This window comes from Homalodisca vitripennis, chromosome X (assembly GCF_021130785.1).
Source record: "Homalodisca vitripennis isolate AUS2020 chromosome X, UT_GWSS_2.1, whole genome shotgun sequence".
NCBI classification, from domain to species: Eukaryota; Metazoa; Arthropoda; class Insecta; order Hemiptera; family Cicadellidae; genus Homalodisca; species Homalodisca vitripennis.
In genome coordinates, this window is record NC_060215.1 from 89,452,063 (window position 1) to 89,467,653 (window position 15,591).

The 15,591-nt window shown below is 33.6% G+C and overlaps 1 protein-coding gene across 5 annotated transcripts in view; it reads right to left on the minus strand.

Annotated features, from left to right (window-relative positions):
• LOC124369325 (calmodulin-beta-like) overlaps nt 1-15,591 on the minus strand; it is a 65,769-nt gene that overhangs the window by 12,598 nt on the left and 37,580 nt on the right. The window contains exon 1 of one of the 5 annotated variants that reach the window (XM_046827279.1): nt 843-1,017. The exons of the other annotated variants lie outside the window; for them this stretch is intronic. The gene's annotated coding sequence lies outside the window, so the exon portion shown is untranslated. Of the gene's footprint in view, nt 1-842; nt 1,018-15,591 lie in introns of those variants that run through there. 5 annotated transcript variants of the gene reach the window in all.

The window sequence follows — 15,591 nt, forward strand, 5'->3', positions numbered from 1 at the left end:
AGTTTATGATTTGTGGACAGATAACGGAATTTGACCATTTCAATGTTTGAAAACTGTACGTGTATTTAAATCATATAATTTAAATGCGCAAATGTGTACAAATTACGTGTAGATCACTCTCATGCAGGGCAAGAATATTTATACAGACACTTTTTGAGTTTATCTACAATATGATTTATTCAATTGGCAAGTAATGGTAGTGTATAATATTCATAATCAACCGATGCAGTTGGTAACAAATCACAATGGAAGGAGTTCCATTATAATAAGTATGAACGTTGCAGGTTCTGACTTAGCCAGAACTTCGGAATAGTCGGTTATCGAAAAAGACAGATTCCGGGAGACCTGTAACAGAATTCGACTGTAGGAAGATATGTTATTAAATGTTGCCCCAAGATCAGAATTTTGCTCAAAATAAATTATGGTAGAAAAATATAACTTGGTACTGTATGTTACTAACATAATTAAATGGAATAGAGGTGATATTTGAAATGGTGGACCGGTGTAGTGGTATTGCCAGCGGCTATATTGTGGCAATGTTTTAATTCTGATGTATATATAATACAATAGTATTTTATCAAAAGTGCATCGATTATCTAATGTTTGTGTCCATCAATAGAATTATCAGAACTCAAACTGCGGTTTAAATGAAACTTTAGAAATATAACAGAAGTTGTTCCGTTTTAGGATATCATATTAATAATCGACATTAACAACTCAGACTAGAAAACGTGAATTCAATCGGGTTAGCCATTCAGGAATTGGTTATGTATTACACTTAAAACATGAATTTATATTTTTCTAAAAGTAATAATAAAGTTGTAACTTGAGTGAGAACCTACTTTTCAAGTCCGGTGTCCGAGAGTCCTATAAAGTGTCGTAATGCGTGGTTGGCAGTAGAGTGACTGTGTACAGTGTAAGGCTTTATAACAATAAACAGTAAGATTCGTTGCACAGTCGCGTTCTTGCGGCAGACGTCAGCTGGACACTCATCCGAAGGATGCGCGTACTTGTACTGTTGTGGGCGATAGCCTATGGGCAGAGGGGTGAGGGGAAGATGACCCATGGGCGTGCCGTTGTCATGGTGATTAACAGTACTGCGCTGAAAATAAATACGCAGTTCATTTTGCTGGCTGTGCGTGTTAGTTATAATTTTGCGAAGAAATGTGTTCAGAACACTGCAATACGTCAGGGGCTCGCCTGTGACAACCAAGTCACGGATTACGTCCTCGCCTGTTATCTTGGGCTCAGTAAAGTAGTTGACGTTTGATGTAGAATAAATATCATCGTATATCACTCAATTTCCATTTTTATATCAATCATAGAATCATCCATCAATGGGATACTTTCCATTCTTTCAATAGATACTTTCACATTACACTTGAAAGTATTTTATTGATGACTGAACACTGTCAAAGAGTGTAAACCATATATAAATTTTCTTGTAAATATCGTTCGTGTAACTGACCTTAGGATCGAGTTGTTCCATTTATTGTGATTTCCGAAATAAACTCTGTATCACGGACTGGTACAATTACACAGTTTACACGAGATTCAAAGGGTATTTGGACTTTTGTTGCTGTTTGTAAAGTTCACTGGAGAGCTGAAAATTTAACTTAAGGGTTGAGAATTTAACCCATACACAATATGTTATAACCTTGAAATAAAACATTTTATATCGGCAATAAATGTTATGTGAACTAACATAATTCAAGCAGTTTTTTTTAAACAAATACGCTTTGTACCTCAAAAGACGGACGTTTTGATTTGTATGTCACTAGAACGATGCTAAATCATAAACGGTTCTATTCCTGTATTTTTTTCTTAGAAATTGTGAGTTATCAAAAGTGCGGCATAACCATCCTACTAACCTGTTAGTTTTTCTGTTAATATCGCTAGTTCAACATAAAATCTTATAAGGGGTTTAAATTAAAACATCAAGTTAAGAAAAACTAAACATAATTTACATAAATCCAATGGAATGTATACAGGGTGTTCACAAAAGAGTGTCACAAACTTCTGTGGTTGATAGTACTTATGATTCCAGACAAAAATGTCTGGTTCAACATAAAATCTTAAAATGGGTTTAAATTAAAACATCAAATTAAGAAAAACTACACATGATTTACAAAAATCCAAAGGAATGTATACAAGGTGTTTACAAAAGAGTGTCACACACTTCTGTGGTTACTTATGATTCCAGACAAAAATGTCCTATAAATGTAGGTCGTTAAATGTGTCGTTTAGCCGCTAGCCGCCATTTTGTATTTCTTATAAAAATTTATATCTCTAAAACTAGTGTAGCTACATATACCAAACTTTGCACATAGGTTAATAAGGGGAAAACTTGAAAAATGTATGATTTTATCAATAAACAAAATGGCGCCTTTAAAATGTCTAAAGTCAAATAACAAAAAAAACCATTAAAGTTAAAAACAATTTACAAACTATCAAATATTTTGCAATTTTATAAAAATTCCAACGATACATTATTTGTTTTTCAAGGAAATCCCAACGCATAAGCGAGTAACGACCACTTGAGAGGTGTGTCTGCACAAGCTGGGAACAAGAAACATTTCGCCATTTAAAAGGCATTAGCTGTTTTAAATAAATTAAAAATTATGAGATACCAACTATTTTGAAATTTTTATAACAATTCTAACGGTACTATTTTGAACGAAATACGTCTATACATAAGGTGCACTTGCACAAGCCGAGATCAACAAATAGCTGCTCCCTGTGTGTGCAAGCGTCCCTTTAAAGTGGTCGTGCTACACACTGGGTTAATAAACAGTCTGGAGACGACCCAGACGAGCGGCTCACACTAGACAAACTAAACTCCGCACACCTTCATTTTGTGATATGAAGTACCTTTTGAGCATAATTACTACTTCGTTCACAAACCCAAAATGGGGTATTTTAGAGGAAACTAAAAAATGTCAAACAATAAGCCCCATCGAGTGACCCCAGCTCATTTTAAAGGTTCTGATAAAAGAAAACTAAAAACGAAAAGTAGAGGTATCTATCTTAACTCAGTACAAAATGGTGACGAATTGAAAGTTTTAGAAGTCACAATATTAACAACTTACAGCCTAGACATAAGTAATCTTTTGGAGCAGCTAAACATTGTAAATTTCAAGTAACACTCAGCGACTTCTTATTTTTAAGGTATTTATAAAAGGTTTCAAACTAGGGAAAGTAGAGATTTCTTTGTAACCCGTATGTTTTGAATGCTACCAATGAATGTAAAGAAAATATAAATCTACGTCTACCTATCCATCGATTTCGGAAAACATTATCGAAGTAGTGGCATACTTGCCGGCTATAATATGGAGGTGCTCTGTCTGTTTGGATAAAACTCACCTCTGAATTTATCCGTATTATTGGAATTATCTGTTGCTGGAACGTATATAAATATACGTCACCAACAAGTTTCCCTACAATGAAGGATGGTCCAATAACTCGTCCTCTCATCACACCTAGCCAAACGTGAATTTTTCGAGATGTTGATATGGTGTTCTCGCACCCAGTAATGATTGGCATCACTCAAGAGACGATAATTGTGTATCAATCAACACATAGTTAAACATAACGACAGCATGAACTTACTAAATACATTATAATTAAAGTTAAGCGTCTGGTTGTCTGTTTTACTCATCATTTCATCACGATATTGTACCCTTCGATCGAAGTCATCTTCGTTCAACTCGTGCAAGATGAATTTTGTTTTTCTTGTATTGATTATCATGTAAAATACAAGCGGATCCCTGAGGAATGGCCACGCCTCTTGACACATGTGGGTTTTCAACATTAGTACACCTTCAGACAATGCTCCTCGGTTCTTGCTGCTCTTGGTCTTCCAGATTTAGTTTGATTTTTCACTGAGCTTGTTTCTTCAAAACGTTGTATTATTTTTTCGTGACTTTTATTAGCTCTATATATACCCTGTTAATGGCCTGCCATATATTAAAATTCGATTTCGTAATTGTGTTGAGTGTTTTCGTGCGTGTGTGTTTGTTTTCTTTGTTTATTATTCGTGTTGTGTGTAGTTCTATTTAATTTGGTAACGAGTTCAGTTTTAACGAATTGACGACATGATTTGGCAATGAGACATCGATCCCGAAAATAGACATCGTTGAAATAAAAGGTTGGATTAATGACGGAAAGGTATGTAACCTTATCGATTTTCATAGTCAAGTTCAATCCTTATTGAGTCATTGTTAATCCAGGAGCAAACATGTATAAAAACATGGCTGTCATCCGACCTGTCTCAGTCTCTTCATCCCAGATCAGTTAATTGTTTACGGAGTTGACGGAAAATATCAAGCGAAATGTATCTCAATTGTAATAAAGAAAGTGATGCTTTTCTTCCTGTCACTAAAGATATGAGTATTTTTCTTTCATTCACTATTGTTCTATTGTGTTGTCTGTTATTTGTAAATTAATATAAAAGGGATGTTAGTGAGGTTTTTACGTTCTACACCATATTTTGTGGATCAATATAAACATTTTGATTTTCACTGTACAAATCCAATTAGAAACTGCAATCACAATCACAATCACAATTCTTTATTGCCAGAAGACAAATACAAAATCTGTATAGCAATCGTCATAACTCTATAACTATCGTGTAATTCTATAGATTTATCAATAAATTATGTTAATGTTTAAAATTATTTTATTTAAAAAATTGTTTTACCTAGTAAAAAAAAAGATCTACTTCTAAAATTAACAATGTCAACATAAGAATAGACATGTCAACACCCAGTGAGAGATGTCCGATCAAGTTGTATGTTCCATAAACTCGCTCACGCTATAAAACTCATTTAATATTGAATAACGCTTAATCAATCGTTTAAAATGCAAAGGGTTCGTCTGGTTCTTTATATTATCAGGAAGTTTGTTCAAAAATGTTACACCAACTTCAGATGATAGGTTCTCGTAAGATTTTAGTCTATGTTGGGCAACTCTGAAATTTTCCCGGCCTCTAGTATTGTAATTATGAACGTCCCACCCTGCGTCAACACAGACTTCGAACGGCAATATATTATTGTCTCAAATATGTATAAGCAGGGCAGTGACAAAAACTCAAGTTCCCTAAATTTATTTCTACACTAATCTCTAATTTTCAATTTCAGAATCGCTCTGAGCGCTCTCTTTTGTAGTCTGAAAAGTCTCAGAAAAGCTGCATTCCCACAACTGCCCCATAATGCAATGCCATAGGACAGATAAGGAAATACAACTCCATAGTAAGCCGTTCTCATGATCTGCCTTGAACAAAATTTTGACAGGTATCTCAGAGCATAAATGCCTGATGAGACCTTTTTACATACATGCAGTGTGCACAAGTCCATTGATTTGAGTTATAAACGTAACCTTTCAAAGTTATAATCAAAGTCACATTTGTTCATGTTAACCGAAGTGAATACAAGTGGGGCGGTGTGGCAATTTTTACCAAAACATGTATTTAATTCCAGCCTGTAAAGATAAATTATTGTTCAGAATTAAATTTCGAGTCAGGCTGCATCAAAATCCAAACAAAGTCACTTGGAAAAGTCTTAGTCGCTGGATTGTACCGATCACCAAGTGGATGTGTTAATACGTTTTTTGAAAAACTTGAAACTTTGTTCAATTATTTCTTTTCGCAAATTTTTAAATTTATTTTAATTGGAGATATAAATATAAATGTTCTGGACCACACTGACCCCAAAACCCAACGGCTACGCGATACACTTAACACTTTCTATCTAAATTGGTCAGTGAACGAGCCAACTAGAGTGACTCCAACGACTAGCATAGCCATCGACAACGTGAATACAAATATTCCTAACACTTCAGTCCACGTAATTAGCCCTGTTATCTCTGATCACTTTGCGCAGGATGTCATTTCATGTTTCAATCCTTTTATTTATACAGATCTTGTCCTTTCAAAAAAGTTAAAAATACAACAAGATCTCAAAAAAATACCTGGATCACTCGAGGTATTCTTGTATCACGGGATAAATTAAAAAATTATCACTCTATCTTTATTAAAAGTAAGGACAACAATTTCAGGACCTTTTATACATCCTTTAAGAGAATATACAGAAAAGTCATCAGAGCCGCTAAAGCTTATGACATAAGTCGCGCTCTCAAAGAGGCTGAAAACTTTTCTAAAACTGCTTGGAAGATTATTAATAAACCTCCCATCTTTCAAAAAATATGAAACAAAAATTTAATTAAAAAATAAGTTACTGATGAGCCAAAAGAAGTGGCAATCGAATTTAAGAAATTTTTTGTATCAGTTGCTGAGCTTATCCCTTTGTTTAAATGTTCTCATTTTTCGGGGCATGAACCAGTGTCATCAATGGTATTGTATCCTGTTAGCGATGTGGAGGTGGCCCGTGTTGTGCAGGGACTGAAGTCAAAAAGACCCTGTGACAAAATTGGTATGTCTGTGTGGCTGCTCAAGCAATGCTATGAGCACATTTTAACCCCACTGACAAAATTGATAAATGCTTCTTTTGAAAAAGGAATTTTTCCGTCAACCTTAAAATCATCTAAAGCAATTCCAATATTTAAAAAAGGCGATCCACTTCAAACATGTAACTATCGACCAATCCCAATTCTTCCTATTTTGAGTAAAGTTTATGAGAAAGTCTTTCTTGAGAGACTGGTGTGTTTTTTGGAACATCTGTATATTATCGACTCGGAACAATTTGGATTTAGGAAAAAACGGGTCGACTATAGATGCAATTACATATCTTATAGAATCGGTTGTCGATGGTCTGGACAGGCGGGACCATGTGCTAAGCATATTTCTTGACCTGTCAAAAGCTTTTGACTACGTGCATCATGAGACACTGCTACTTCAGTTAGAATCACATGGCATTCGTGGTCTACCGCTTGCTTGGCTCTCGTCTTATCTCAAAGAAAGGGATCAGAGCGTTCAGATTGGGAATGTCATATCAGAAAAGGTTGATATGCCTTACGGTGTCCCTCAGGGATCAATACTTGGCCCAGTTTTGTTTTTGATATATGTAAACAATTTAAAATCGACGATCCAAAATGGACGAATGGTTAAGTACTGCGATGATACGACTCTCTGTATTTCATCAAAAACTTTTCAAGATTTGGAAATTGGTTCTGTTATAGAACTGAATTCTTGCTTTAAAAGTCTTTCCGAAATTAATCTGAAGACAAACCAATCTAAATCAAAAGTTATGAAGTTCACTCTAAACCGTCAGGAAAACTCAACAAAACCTTGTGTGTTTGTGAAAGATGTTGTCCTCGAAGTTATAGACTCCAAAACATTTCTAGGAATGTACCTTGACCAAGGTCTGACTTGGAATGATCACGTTGACAAAGTTTGTGCTAAGGTAACGTCAGGTATTCATGCATTGCCCATCTTGTTAAAAACATGTTCTCCGGAAGTCTTACGAATGGCCTATTTTGGCCTTGTTTATTCTCACCTCTCGTACGGAATTCGACTTTGGGGAAGCTGTTCCCAACAACAATTTTTGAGAGTATTCAGATTTCAGAAGAAAGCGGTCAGAATTCTTTCTGGGTTAAACTACAGAGAGTCGTGTAGAGATGTTTTCACGGAGCTTGGGTTGCTGACATTACCCTGCCTCTATATTCTTGAAGTGGTATTATACTGCATTTCGCGGTGTACTTTAGTGCAGGGCAGGGAGGTCCACAATTATGGGACTAGAGGCAGGGATATCTTACGTCTTCACAGAACTGTTTCTTTTGCGAACCTTCCCTAACAATTTGCCGTCATGCTAATTAATTGGCTCCCTGAAGAGCTAAAACGCACTCAAAGTTTTAATCATTACAAAGCTTAGTTGAAACACCTTTTGGTGTCAAATACGTTTTACTCTGTCGATGAGTTCCTGACATGCCGCTGGGATAATTAATCTCTAATTTCTGTGCGGGTGTGACGGTCCTAATAATACTGAATGAGAGAATGAATGATCACTTATGTATGTTTGAATGTATGTGTGAATGCTTTAGCTATAGGAGTTAAAACAAATGACGCTTGCAATACAATGTACATATTGTCAAACTGCAATAAAAATTATTATTATCTTATTACAGACAGGATAAAATAATAAACGAGATAAGTGTCCAGCCACAACGGATGGTACTGTTGTATTGATGATGTGTGTATTGTAATGTAACTGCGGTAACGTTGTGACATATCTTAACTGATAGTCCATCCAATCACAACTGCTGAAAACACCACTGTCGAAAGTTATTACCAAACAAACGTAAATGGTTGTTGTCCACTGCATTTAAATCAGGATTTAATACATTTAGCAATTAACCGTGATTTGATTTAAATAAAGAACTGTATTTATATTTACAAATTAGGTCAACACATAATTCTATATTTAAATATAATTATTAACATAACATTTTCGGTAAGCGAGAATATTGCTCTTCATTTTCGGCTCAGATAAGTTTGAAAGTCGTCAAAGAAAGGTTTTATATGAATTTTAACACTTTTTATTTAGTTTCAAACATTTACTTTGGATGAGCCTTTAACCTTTAAGGAAACTTAGGGAACAAGTATAGTTTAACGGTATCACTTTTTGGTGCATTTAAAATGTTGAGGGTATATCCCCAAATTGGAGAACGTGTTTCATTCAAAATTTGAAGTGGTGCCCCGCCGTGTAATAGTTATTGTATAAAAATACAAACAAAGAATGAAGGCTCAAACTAGAAATCTTTATCACAATCGTGATGTAGATATTCAGGATAAAACGTTCTATTTAGTGTATTAAAAATAATACAATTATTTATATAACCGTTTAAAAATACATTTTTAAATATCTTTCATGGACGCTGGTACAGCAAGTCTTTCACTTTTTAAGATTACTCCATTTTCATAACTAAGTTCGTATCGATTGGTTCAAAAAATAAGAAACAACTTGTAGATAGAACATCTATTGTTTAATAAATACTTAGTCTATGACTCAAAAAATATAAACTATTAGTACTAAAGTGTTAAAGCTTTAGAACGCCTGTGTGATAAATATACACGATCCCGTGTCTTGAATGAGTAAAATGGGATATCATCAAAAATTCTTATTTCAATATACAATGATGCTTCTTGATTTAGAAACCCAGCTACTAATCCATTTTCAATCTTGAAAATATGCTTTGAATTTTATTCTGAACCACCAATAAACATAACCCAAAACGTTACGAAAACGAATGGTTTTGAATAAAAAAATAAATTATGTGTACAACTAAATGAAGGCTTTACAAACAAAAAAACTAAATTATATGTGTCAACATCTGAAAAAACGAACTTATTATATTTTTCTAAGTAAAGGCTTTTTCCGAATCAACTATGTCAGATCTAAACTCTACTTTTTACTTTCTACTCTTCCATAGTCCAGGCTTCTACCCAGGGCTAAAGGGCTGGTTTTTTACTCGGGGTTACTTCTTTATTCTTTCCCATGAGTTGGATCGTGTTTGGCACAATAATAATTGTCTGTTTCGTTGTGCTGGGGCATAACTTTTGCATTCTTACATTTCTCGATTTCTGTCCGAATACCATTTTCCATATCTGGCCAGAAATATTCATCTTTAGCTGTTTTTCATATACTCTGGTATATTACTTTGTTCACTTAGATTATTCCATCTTCATTCCACCTCGATTGGTTAGAAATATCTGAAGTTCATTACGTAGACGAGTTCTTTTTTCAAGTCGTATAATTTCATCCAGAACTTTAAATACTGTATCATTAGCTATGTTTAGTTTTAGTTAACACAAGGGGTCATTGGCCAGATTGATATGCTCGAGGGACGTTCATTGCTCAATCGTACTCAGAATTTCTACATTTGATGTTATAAATGTAACATGAATCTAAATGAAATGTTAACTTTTCCTCCGTTGGTCTGGTAACAAATACTTTTTCATACAGAAGCATAGTTTATCCTCCTTTATGAACTACATCAAACGGAAATTTCTCCAATTTGAGGAGCACATACTGATATCATTTAACTACAGTATATAATTGCTTTTGTTACTAATTTGTTTTTAAAGATAATCTCCTGCTTTTTTGTACATTTAAAAACCGAAGATCCCAAGTGAATCGAGTGACATGTTCAGCCCGATGGTGATGTACGTTATTGATATTGAAACACAGTTGTGCTTTGTTCTTTAGATTGCATGACTGGGGTAATTGCACAAATTGCTAGTTATTCGTGTATAGAAGTTTGTGATTTGTCACAACTGTTATAGGAGTATCTTGTTTTCAAAAAAGATACTATTCAAACCTTTGCAATGGATATAACACAGATAAACATTCCTTCTAGATTTGAGCTAAAGGTAACTAAGTTTAGAACTCTAGAAAAATATAAGCAACAGGCTTTCCATCGTGTAATAAAGGGACACCAAGTTATACCACACTGAAGAATTACGGAGTTGCCTCGATTATAGTACTGAAGAGTAGGGGCTGACGTATTCAAGTTCACTAATTTATGGAATGCAGTTCAATGTAACTACAATTACACCACATTGTTGTTGGCAAGTACAGTTAGTAAATGTTGACAAGTCCATTAAATCTTATTCTTTATGCTGCTTCTTCGGTCATTCTTGATAAGAATTAAAAAGGAGATACCGTGCTTCTTATGTTTTCTCTGGCTATGTCATATTCTTAAAATTGATAATTTGTGAGAGGTATTAAACTTTCACTGCTTATCAAATCTCCCGTATACGTCACCTGCCTCAAATCAATTTCATATTTATTTAAGTTTATCTTCTCTGTGCTCGCTCTAAAAACCTTTTATTACATCAGTTGTCATCATCAAATGCATATTGGTTGTTTTCACACTATGGCATCATGTGCAATAACAATAACCCCTTCCAATTTCTTTTAAGTCTTCAGAAATCCTTCTCTGAAATACTTTTGGAGCTGACTTCACATCAAATGCATATTGGTTGTTTTCACACTATGGCATCATGTGCAATAACAATAACCCCTTCCAATTTCTTTTAAGTCTTCAGAAATCCTTCTCTGAAATACTTTTGGAGCTGACTTCACATCAAATGCATATTGGTTGTTTTCACACTATGGCATCATGTGCAATAACAATAACCCCTTCCAATTTCTTTTAAGTCTTCAGAAATCCTTCTCTGAAATACTTTTGGAGCTGACTTCACATCAAATGGTGATCTGAGCGAACGGTATTGTTAAATAATATCCACAAAGCTGTAAAATTTACTTACTTAGTTTATTTTATATTCCAAAATCCGTTCATTGTATCTAACTTGCTGAATATATAAACTCTTTTAGAGATGGTAACTGTATTATGGCTGATGACAATTAATAGTGAGGTCGTTGATTTGTTTTGTTTACCTAATACGGATGGGTCTGTGAATTTTGTTAATTTATAGGTTTCTCGACAACAACTAATGCACTAACCAATTTTGCAGTATCTGTTAAATTTTCAATAACATACAGTAGACTGTCAATTTCGTTCCTTATTCGTCTATGTAAAACTGAAGGATATAATTTTGGTAGAGATATGAAAATCTTTATTGTTTAACCAGTTTGAAATAATAATAACCTTCAGGTGTCCTAAGCATTCATATACTCGTATGTAAAAAAAATGTCTTGACAAGAACCGGACCTTCAGTACGCTCTTAATTTCAACTCCTTTATCGATAGAAAGTAATCCCAATCTAAGGAAATCCAGAGTCTCTAAGAGTGGATTCTGACTTCTTTGTCACCTAAAATTTATTTTGAAGTTTATTTTCAATTGCCATGTTACTTCACTTTTGATGCGTGTAAAGTCCCGCCGCAAAAACCTTAATATTGGTTCCAGTATGGGTAGCTGTTAAATTTCTCACACGCATTATCAGTTACTTTTCAAGTCTAGTAGGCCTACTTTGTTACCGTCTAAAAACTTAATATTTGTTGGATGTAAATTAGAATTTTACAAGTTTGTTATTTTTTCTACAATAAATTTGCGAAGAAGCGTTTCTTAGGAATATCATCTTATGCTGCATAAACATCTCCAGTCCCACAGTTTCTTGGAATCATTTCTGAGAATGCTGTAATAGCCTTTACGCAATTTTCCGAAATAGGGTTTCTTAAAAGCATTGTGATGTTTTGTACTTATCACGCATTTATCACAAAATTTGAATTTTAAAATCTGTTGAGAGTTTATTTTTGTTAGAAAAGTTTCCCCCTAAAGGCACAACTTAGTGGTTTGGAGAGTGGAGCTCATTCCTTAGATAAAAACGTTTTGCGTAAGTTACAATAACAAAAACCGGCAAAAAGCTTTACACATGGAAGAATCCATATACTTCAAGATTTGACAAATTACATAATGAATCAATACCAACAACAATTTCAACAAACAACAACAAGTAACAATTTGTTTAAAATTTGGTATTGACAATGCATGATTTGAAAGTATAACACTGCTTTAAGTATAGTATAGCTCACAAACGTAGAGCGTAACAAATAATGATGACGGATGTATCAATTTCATGTAATCTATTAATATAGGTTTTGCGTATTTGTATAGGGTGTGGAATTTGGTATGCAGTAATAGACACATATCGTTAATACTCATGAGCTACGTTTATCGATTCATTAAAGTATTAATCTAATCCCTAAATAATACTACTAGTATTAGTATACGTACTATATGTACGTAGCTGTAAAACTCCTCTACCAATGACAAAATGAAATATAGCTTTCTGTGCGTTCTTGTTGCTCTGATTCGCTCATTTCAATCAGTGGGATATAATTATTCCATTGTACTCGTATCTTGAATCTTGAACAGTGCATTCCCACTTCTCTGATGCATTCCTTTTGTCTGAAATGTCTAATGGGTCTGGTAACGGCATTCCATTCATTTGCATCAGGCTGTACCTTACAACATTTCAACGTGTTGTTTACACCCTATTTAACATGTACCCTTTTACCCAATCAGGTTATCTCAAATATTCTTCTCATCATATCTGAACATATCAATAATCAAAACTCAATCAAGCTATTTAAAAAACATGAGATTATGAATAAGCAAGTAAATATACGAACAACTTAATCACAGCAATACAAAAATATGGTTTTAACTAAACAACTTAATTATATGCACATGATTTTCTCTTGTGAGTTGCTTATTGTAGTTTTCTCAATGTTTTTTCCTTAATACAGCACTAAAAAGAACACTGCAAAGAAAAGCACCTATAGATACAGTAAAATGTTGATTTGTCAAGTATTAATTTTTGTATTAACGTCATGAAGATACAAAACCAATATTGAAACTAGTTACAATACACTATAGGAATGCTTGATCGTATTTATTAGCATACATAGTGGTTCAATTCTAATACTGAGAATGAACAAATAACAGTGTATAGCTGTTCAAAAAAAAAAAAAAAAAATCATTTACAACAACGGTAATACAAATATTTAAGCTGTATAAATCAAATAAGTATGTTTATAACATCATAACTTATGTGTATTTCTGGGTTGTATTTTTGTTGTATGAATACTTTGATCAGATACTGTATGATCAAAATGTAACTAAAACCTACCAGATCAGGATTAAGTCTCATCAACCATGATATCGCCCATCTGGCTTGATAAAATAGTTTAATCAAATTTATTCATGATTGACTGATTAAACTTGATCCAATGGTGTGAACAATTGATAAAGTATCATGTAATTAAATAGCTGATTAACTGAGATATAGGAATGTGCGAAATTCAAACTTAATTTTTTATAAAAAGTATATGTTATTTGTATGGGTACATTACCAGTTTCTTGTCACTCTGGGACGCTAAAGACGGTTTTAAATATTTGTATATCTACATCAAAGTCCAGGCATAATATTTTTCTGAAATTGGTTTGGTCGGACCGGAGGGGTTACGAAGGAAGAGGAATTTTTACAATTGAACAATTCATTAATGACCCCACGGATTAATCAATGATCGATTATCATCGAGAATAAAATCAGTTAGTCCTATAACAGTATTATTGATTGTATATTTGGCTTCATTTGGAGTGGCACATACAACTAGATACGCTAATGCCATTTTCTGTTTGATTTAAATTGTATTCAAAACAGACATAAGAAAATATTAGTTTCACGAATTTAGTTATAAGTTTCAAACTGAGCAAACCATATAAAAAACTGTAACATAAAGACATAAAGAAACCTTTAAACTAACGTAAACATTATAGAAGAAGAGATTAATTTGCTACATCATAAACAATAGGCTACGTTACTTTCATACGTATAATTTAAAATATGCTAATCAACGGATATGTCGCCACAACATTACAATATCAAAGAAATAGTTTTTTTTTTTTACTTTTGATAATCATGAAGACGGGTGAAAAAGTATTTTAAATTAGCTTAGAACACAATTTATTTACAATAACTTGTTCTAGCATAGTTAACTAAATGACAGTAAGTAATTGAAGTTGATAACTATAAAAAACACATTTATTTTAACGACTTTACTGACATAACATTAATTATATTTAGACGACGTGCGAGTTAGGTTATAAAAAATCATTTGAGCGGCTTTATTGTGTACACCAGTTAGTATTTTTAACATAATCTTTATATAAAATTGTAGCCTCAAGCCCAAAAATGTATTAATGTAAGAGCAATAACGATAAATTGTATTATAAGTGTTAACACAATGTTGCCTTTAACATATATATGTTATATATAACGCACAGATAAACTGGGTTATTTTATATATATATATATATATATATATATATATATATATATATATATATGCGTTGACGTCATAGTTTAGTTAAGAGCATTTATTATCGCGGTGGTATTGACGGAACCAGGATGGCACGTGTTCAATCAAAGGATGACCCTTTCTATTCTTCGGTTCTGCGTCATAGGTCTGAAGTGTTCTGTGGTGGCGGATCTCTTGCTGCCTTGTTGTTGACCTTGAAGTGCTTTTAGACTCGAGATCGTCAATTAAATAATTGCGGTTTTCATATAATTGCGATCCGACACGAGATCCCCAGTGTAATTGTGGCTTATCACGTTTACAATGGTCATAACCTTCGTCCACTGCGCCGTACTTTCCATTCATTGCTTTTTACTTTCAAATTTGAAAGAAAAAATAGCAATTTTTCCAATGCCAAATTAAACTTGAGCTGTATAAACCTGTAAGCTTCATACAAGAGTCTTTATCTATCTGTTCTTACTTATGGTCTGGGCATATGAGAAAGCTATAAGGCTTACTCTGGGTAGGATGTCCTGATATACGATAGCTTTATTTTCTGTCTTTATATACCAATGGCATTTTTTTTTTAATTATAACACTAATCGTATAGCAAGGAAAGCTGTGCAAACATACAACAAATTTATATTGACCTTCGCGGGAATCGAACCCGTGGCCTCTCTATTGAGAGCAGCAGCCTTACTCCTACCTACGACGAAGGTCGACACTTTGCCCGAACGTTTAATATTAAATTTGATACAAGGAACAAATTTTAGTTATATAACCAACACTTGTTTTTCCAACAAACTTTAATGGTGTTCTGAATGAAACGACATTTTTATCGAGTTTAATTTGATTAAATATATAGGAAAGCGCT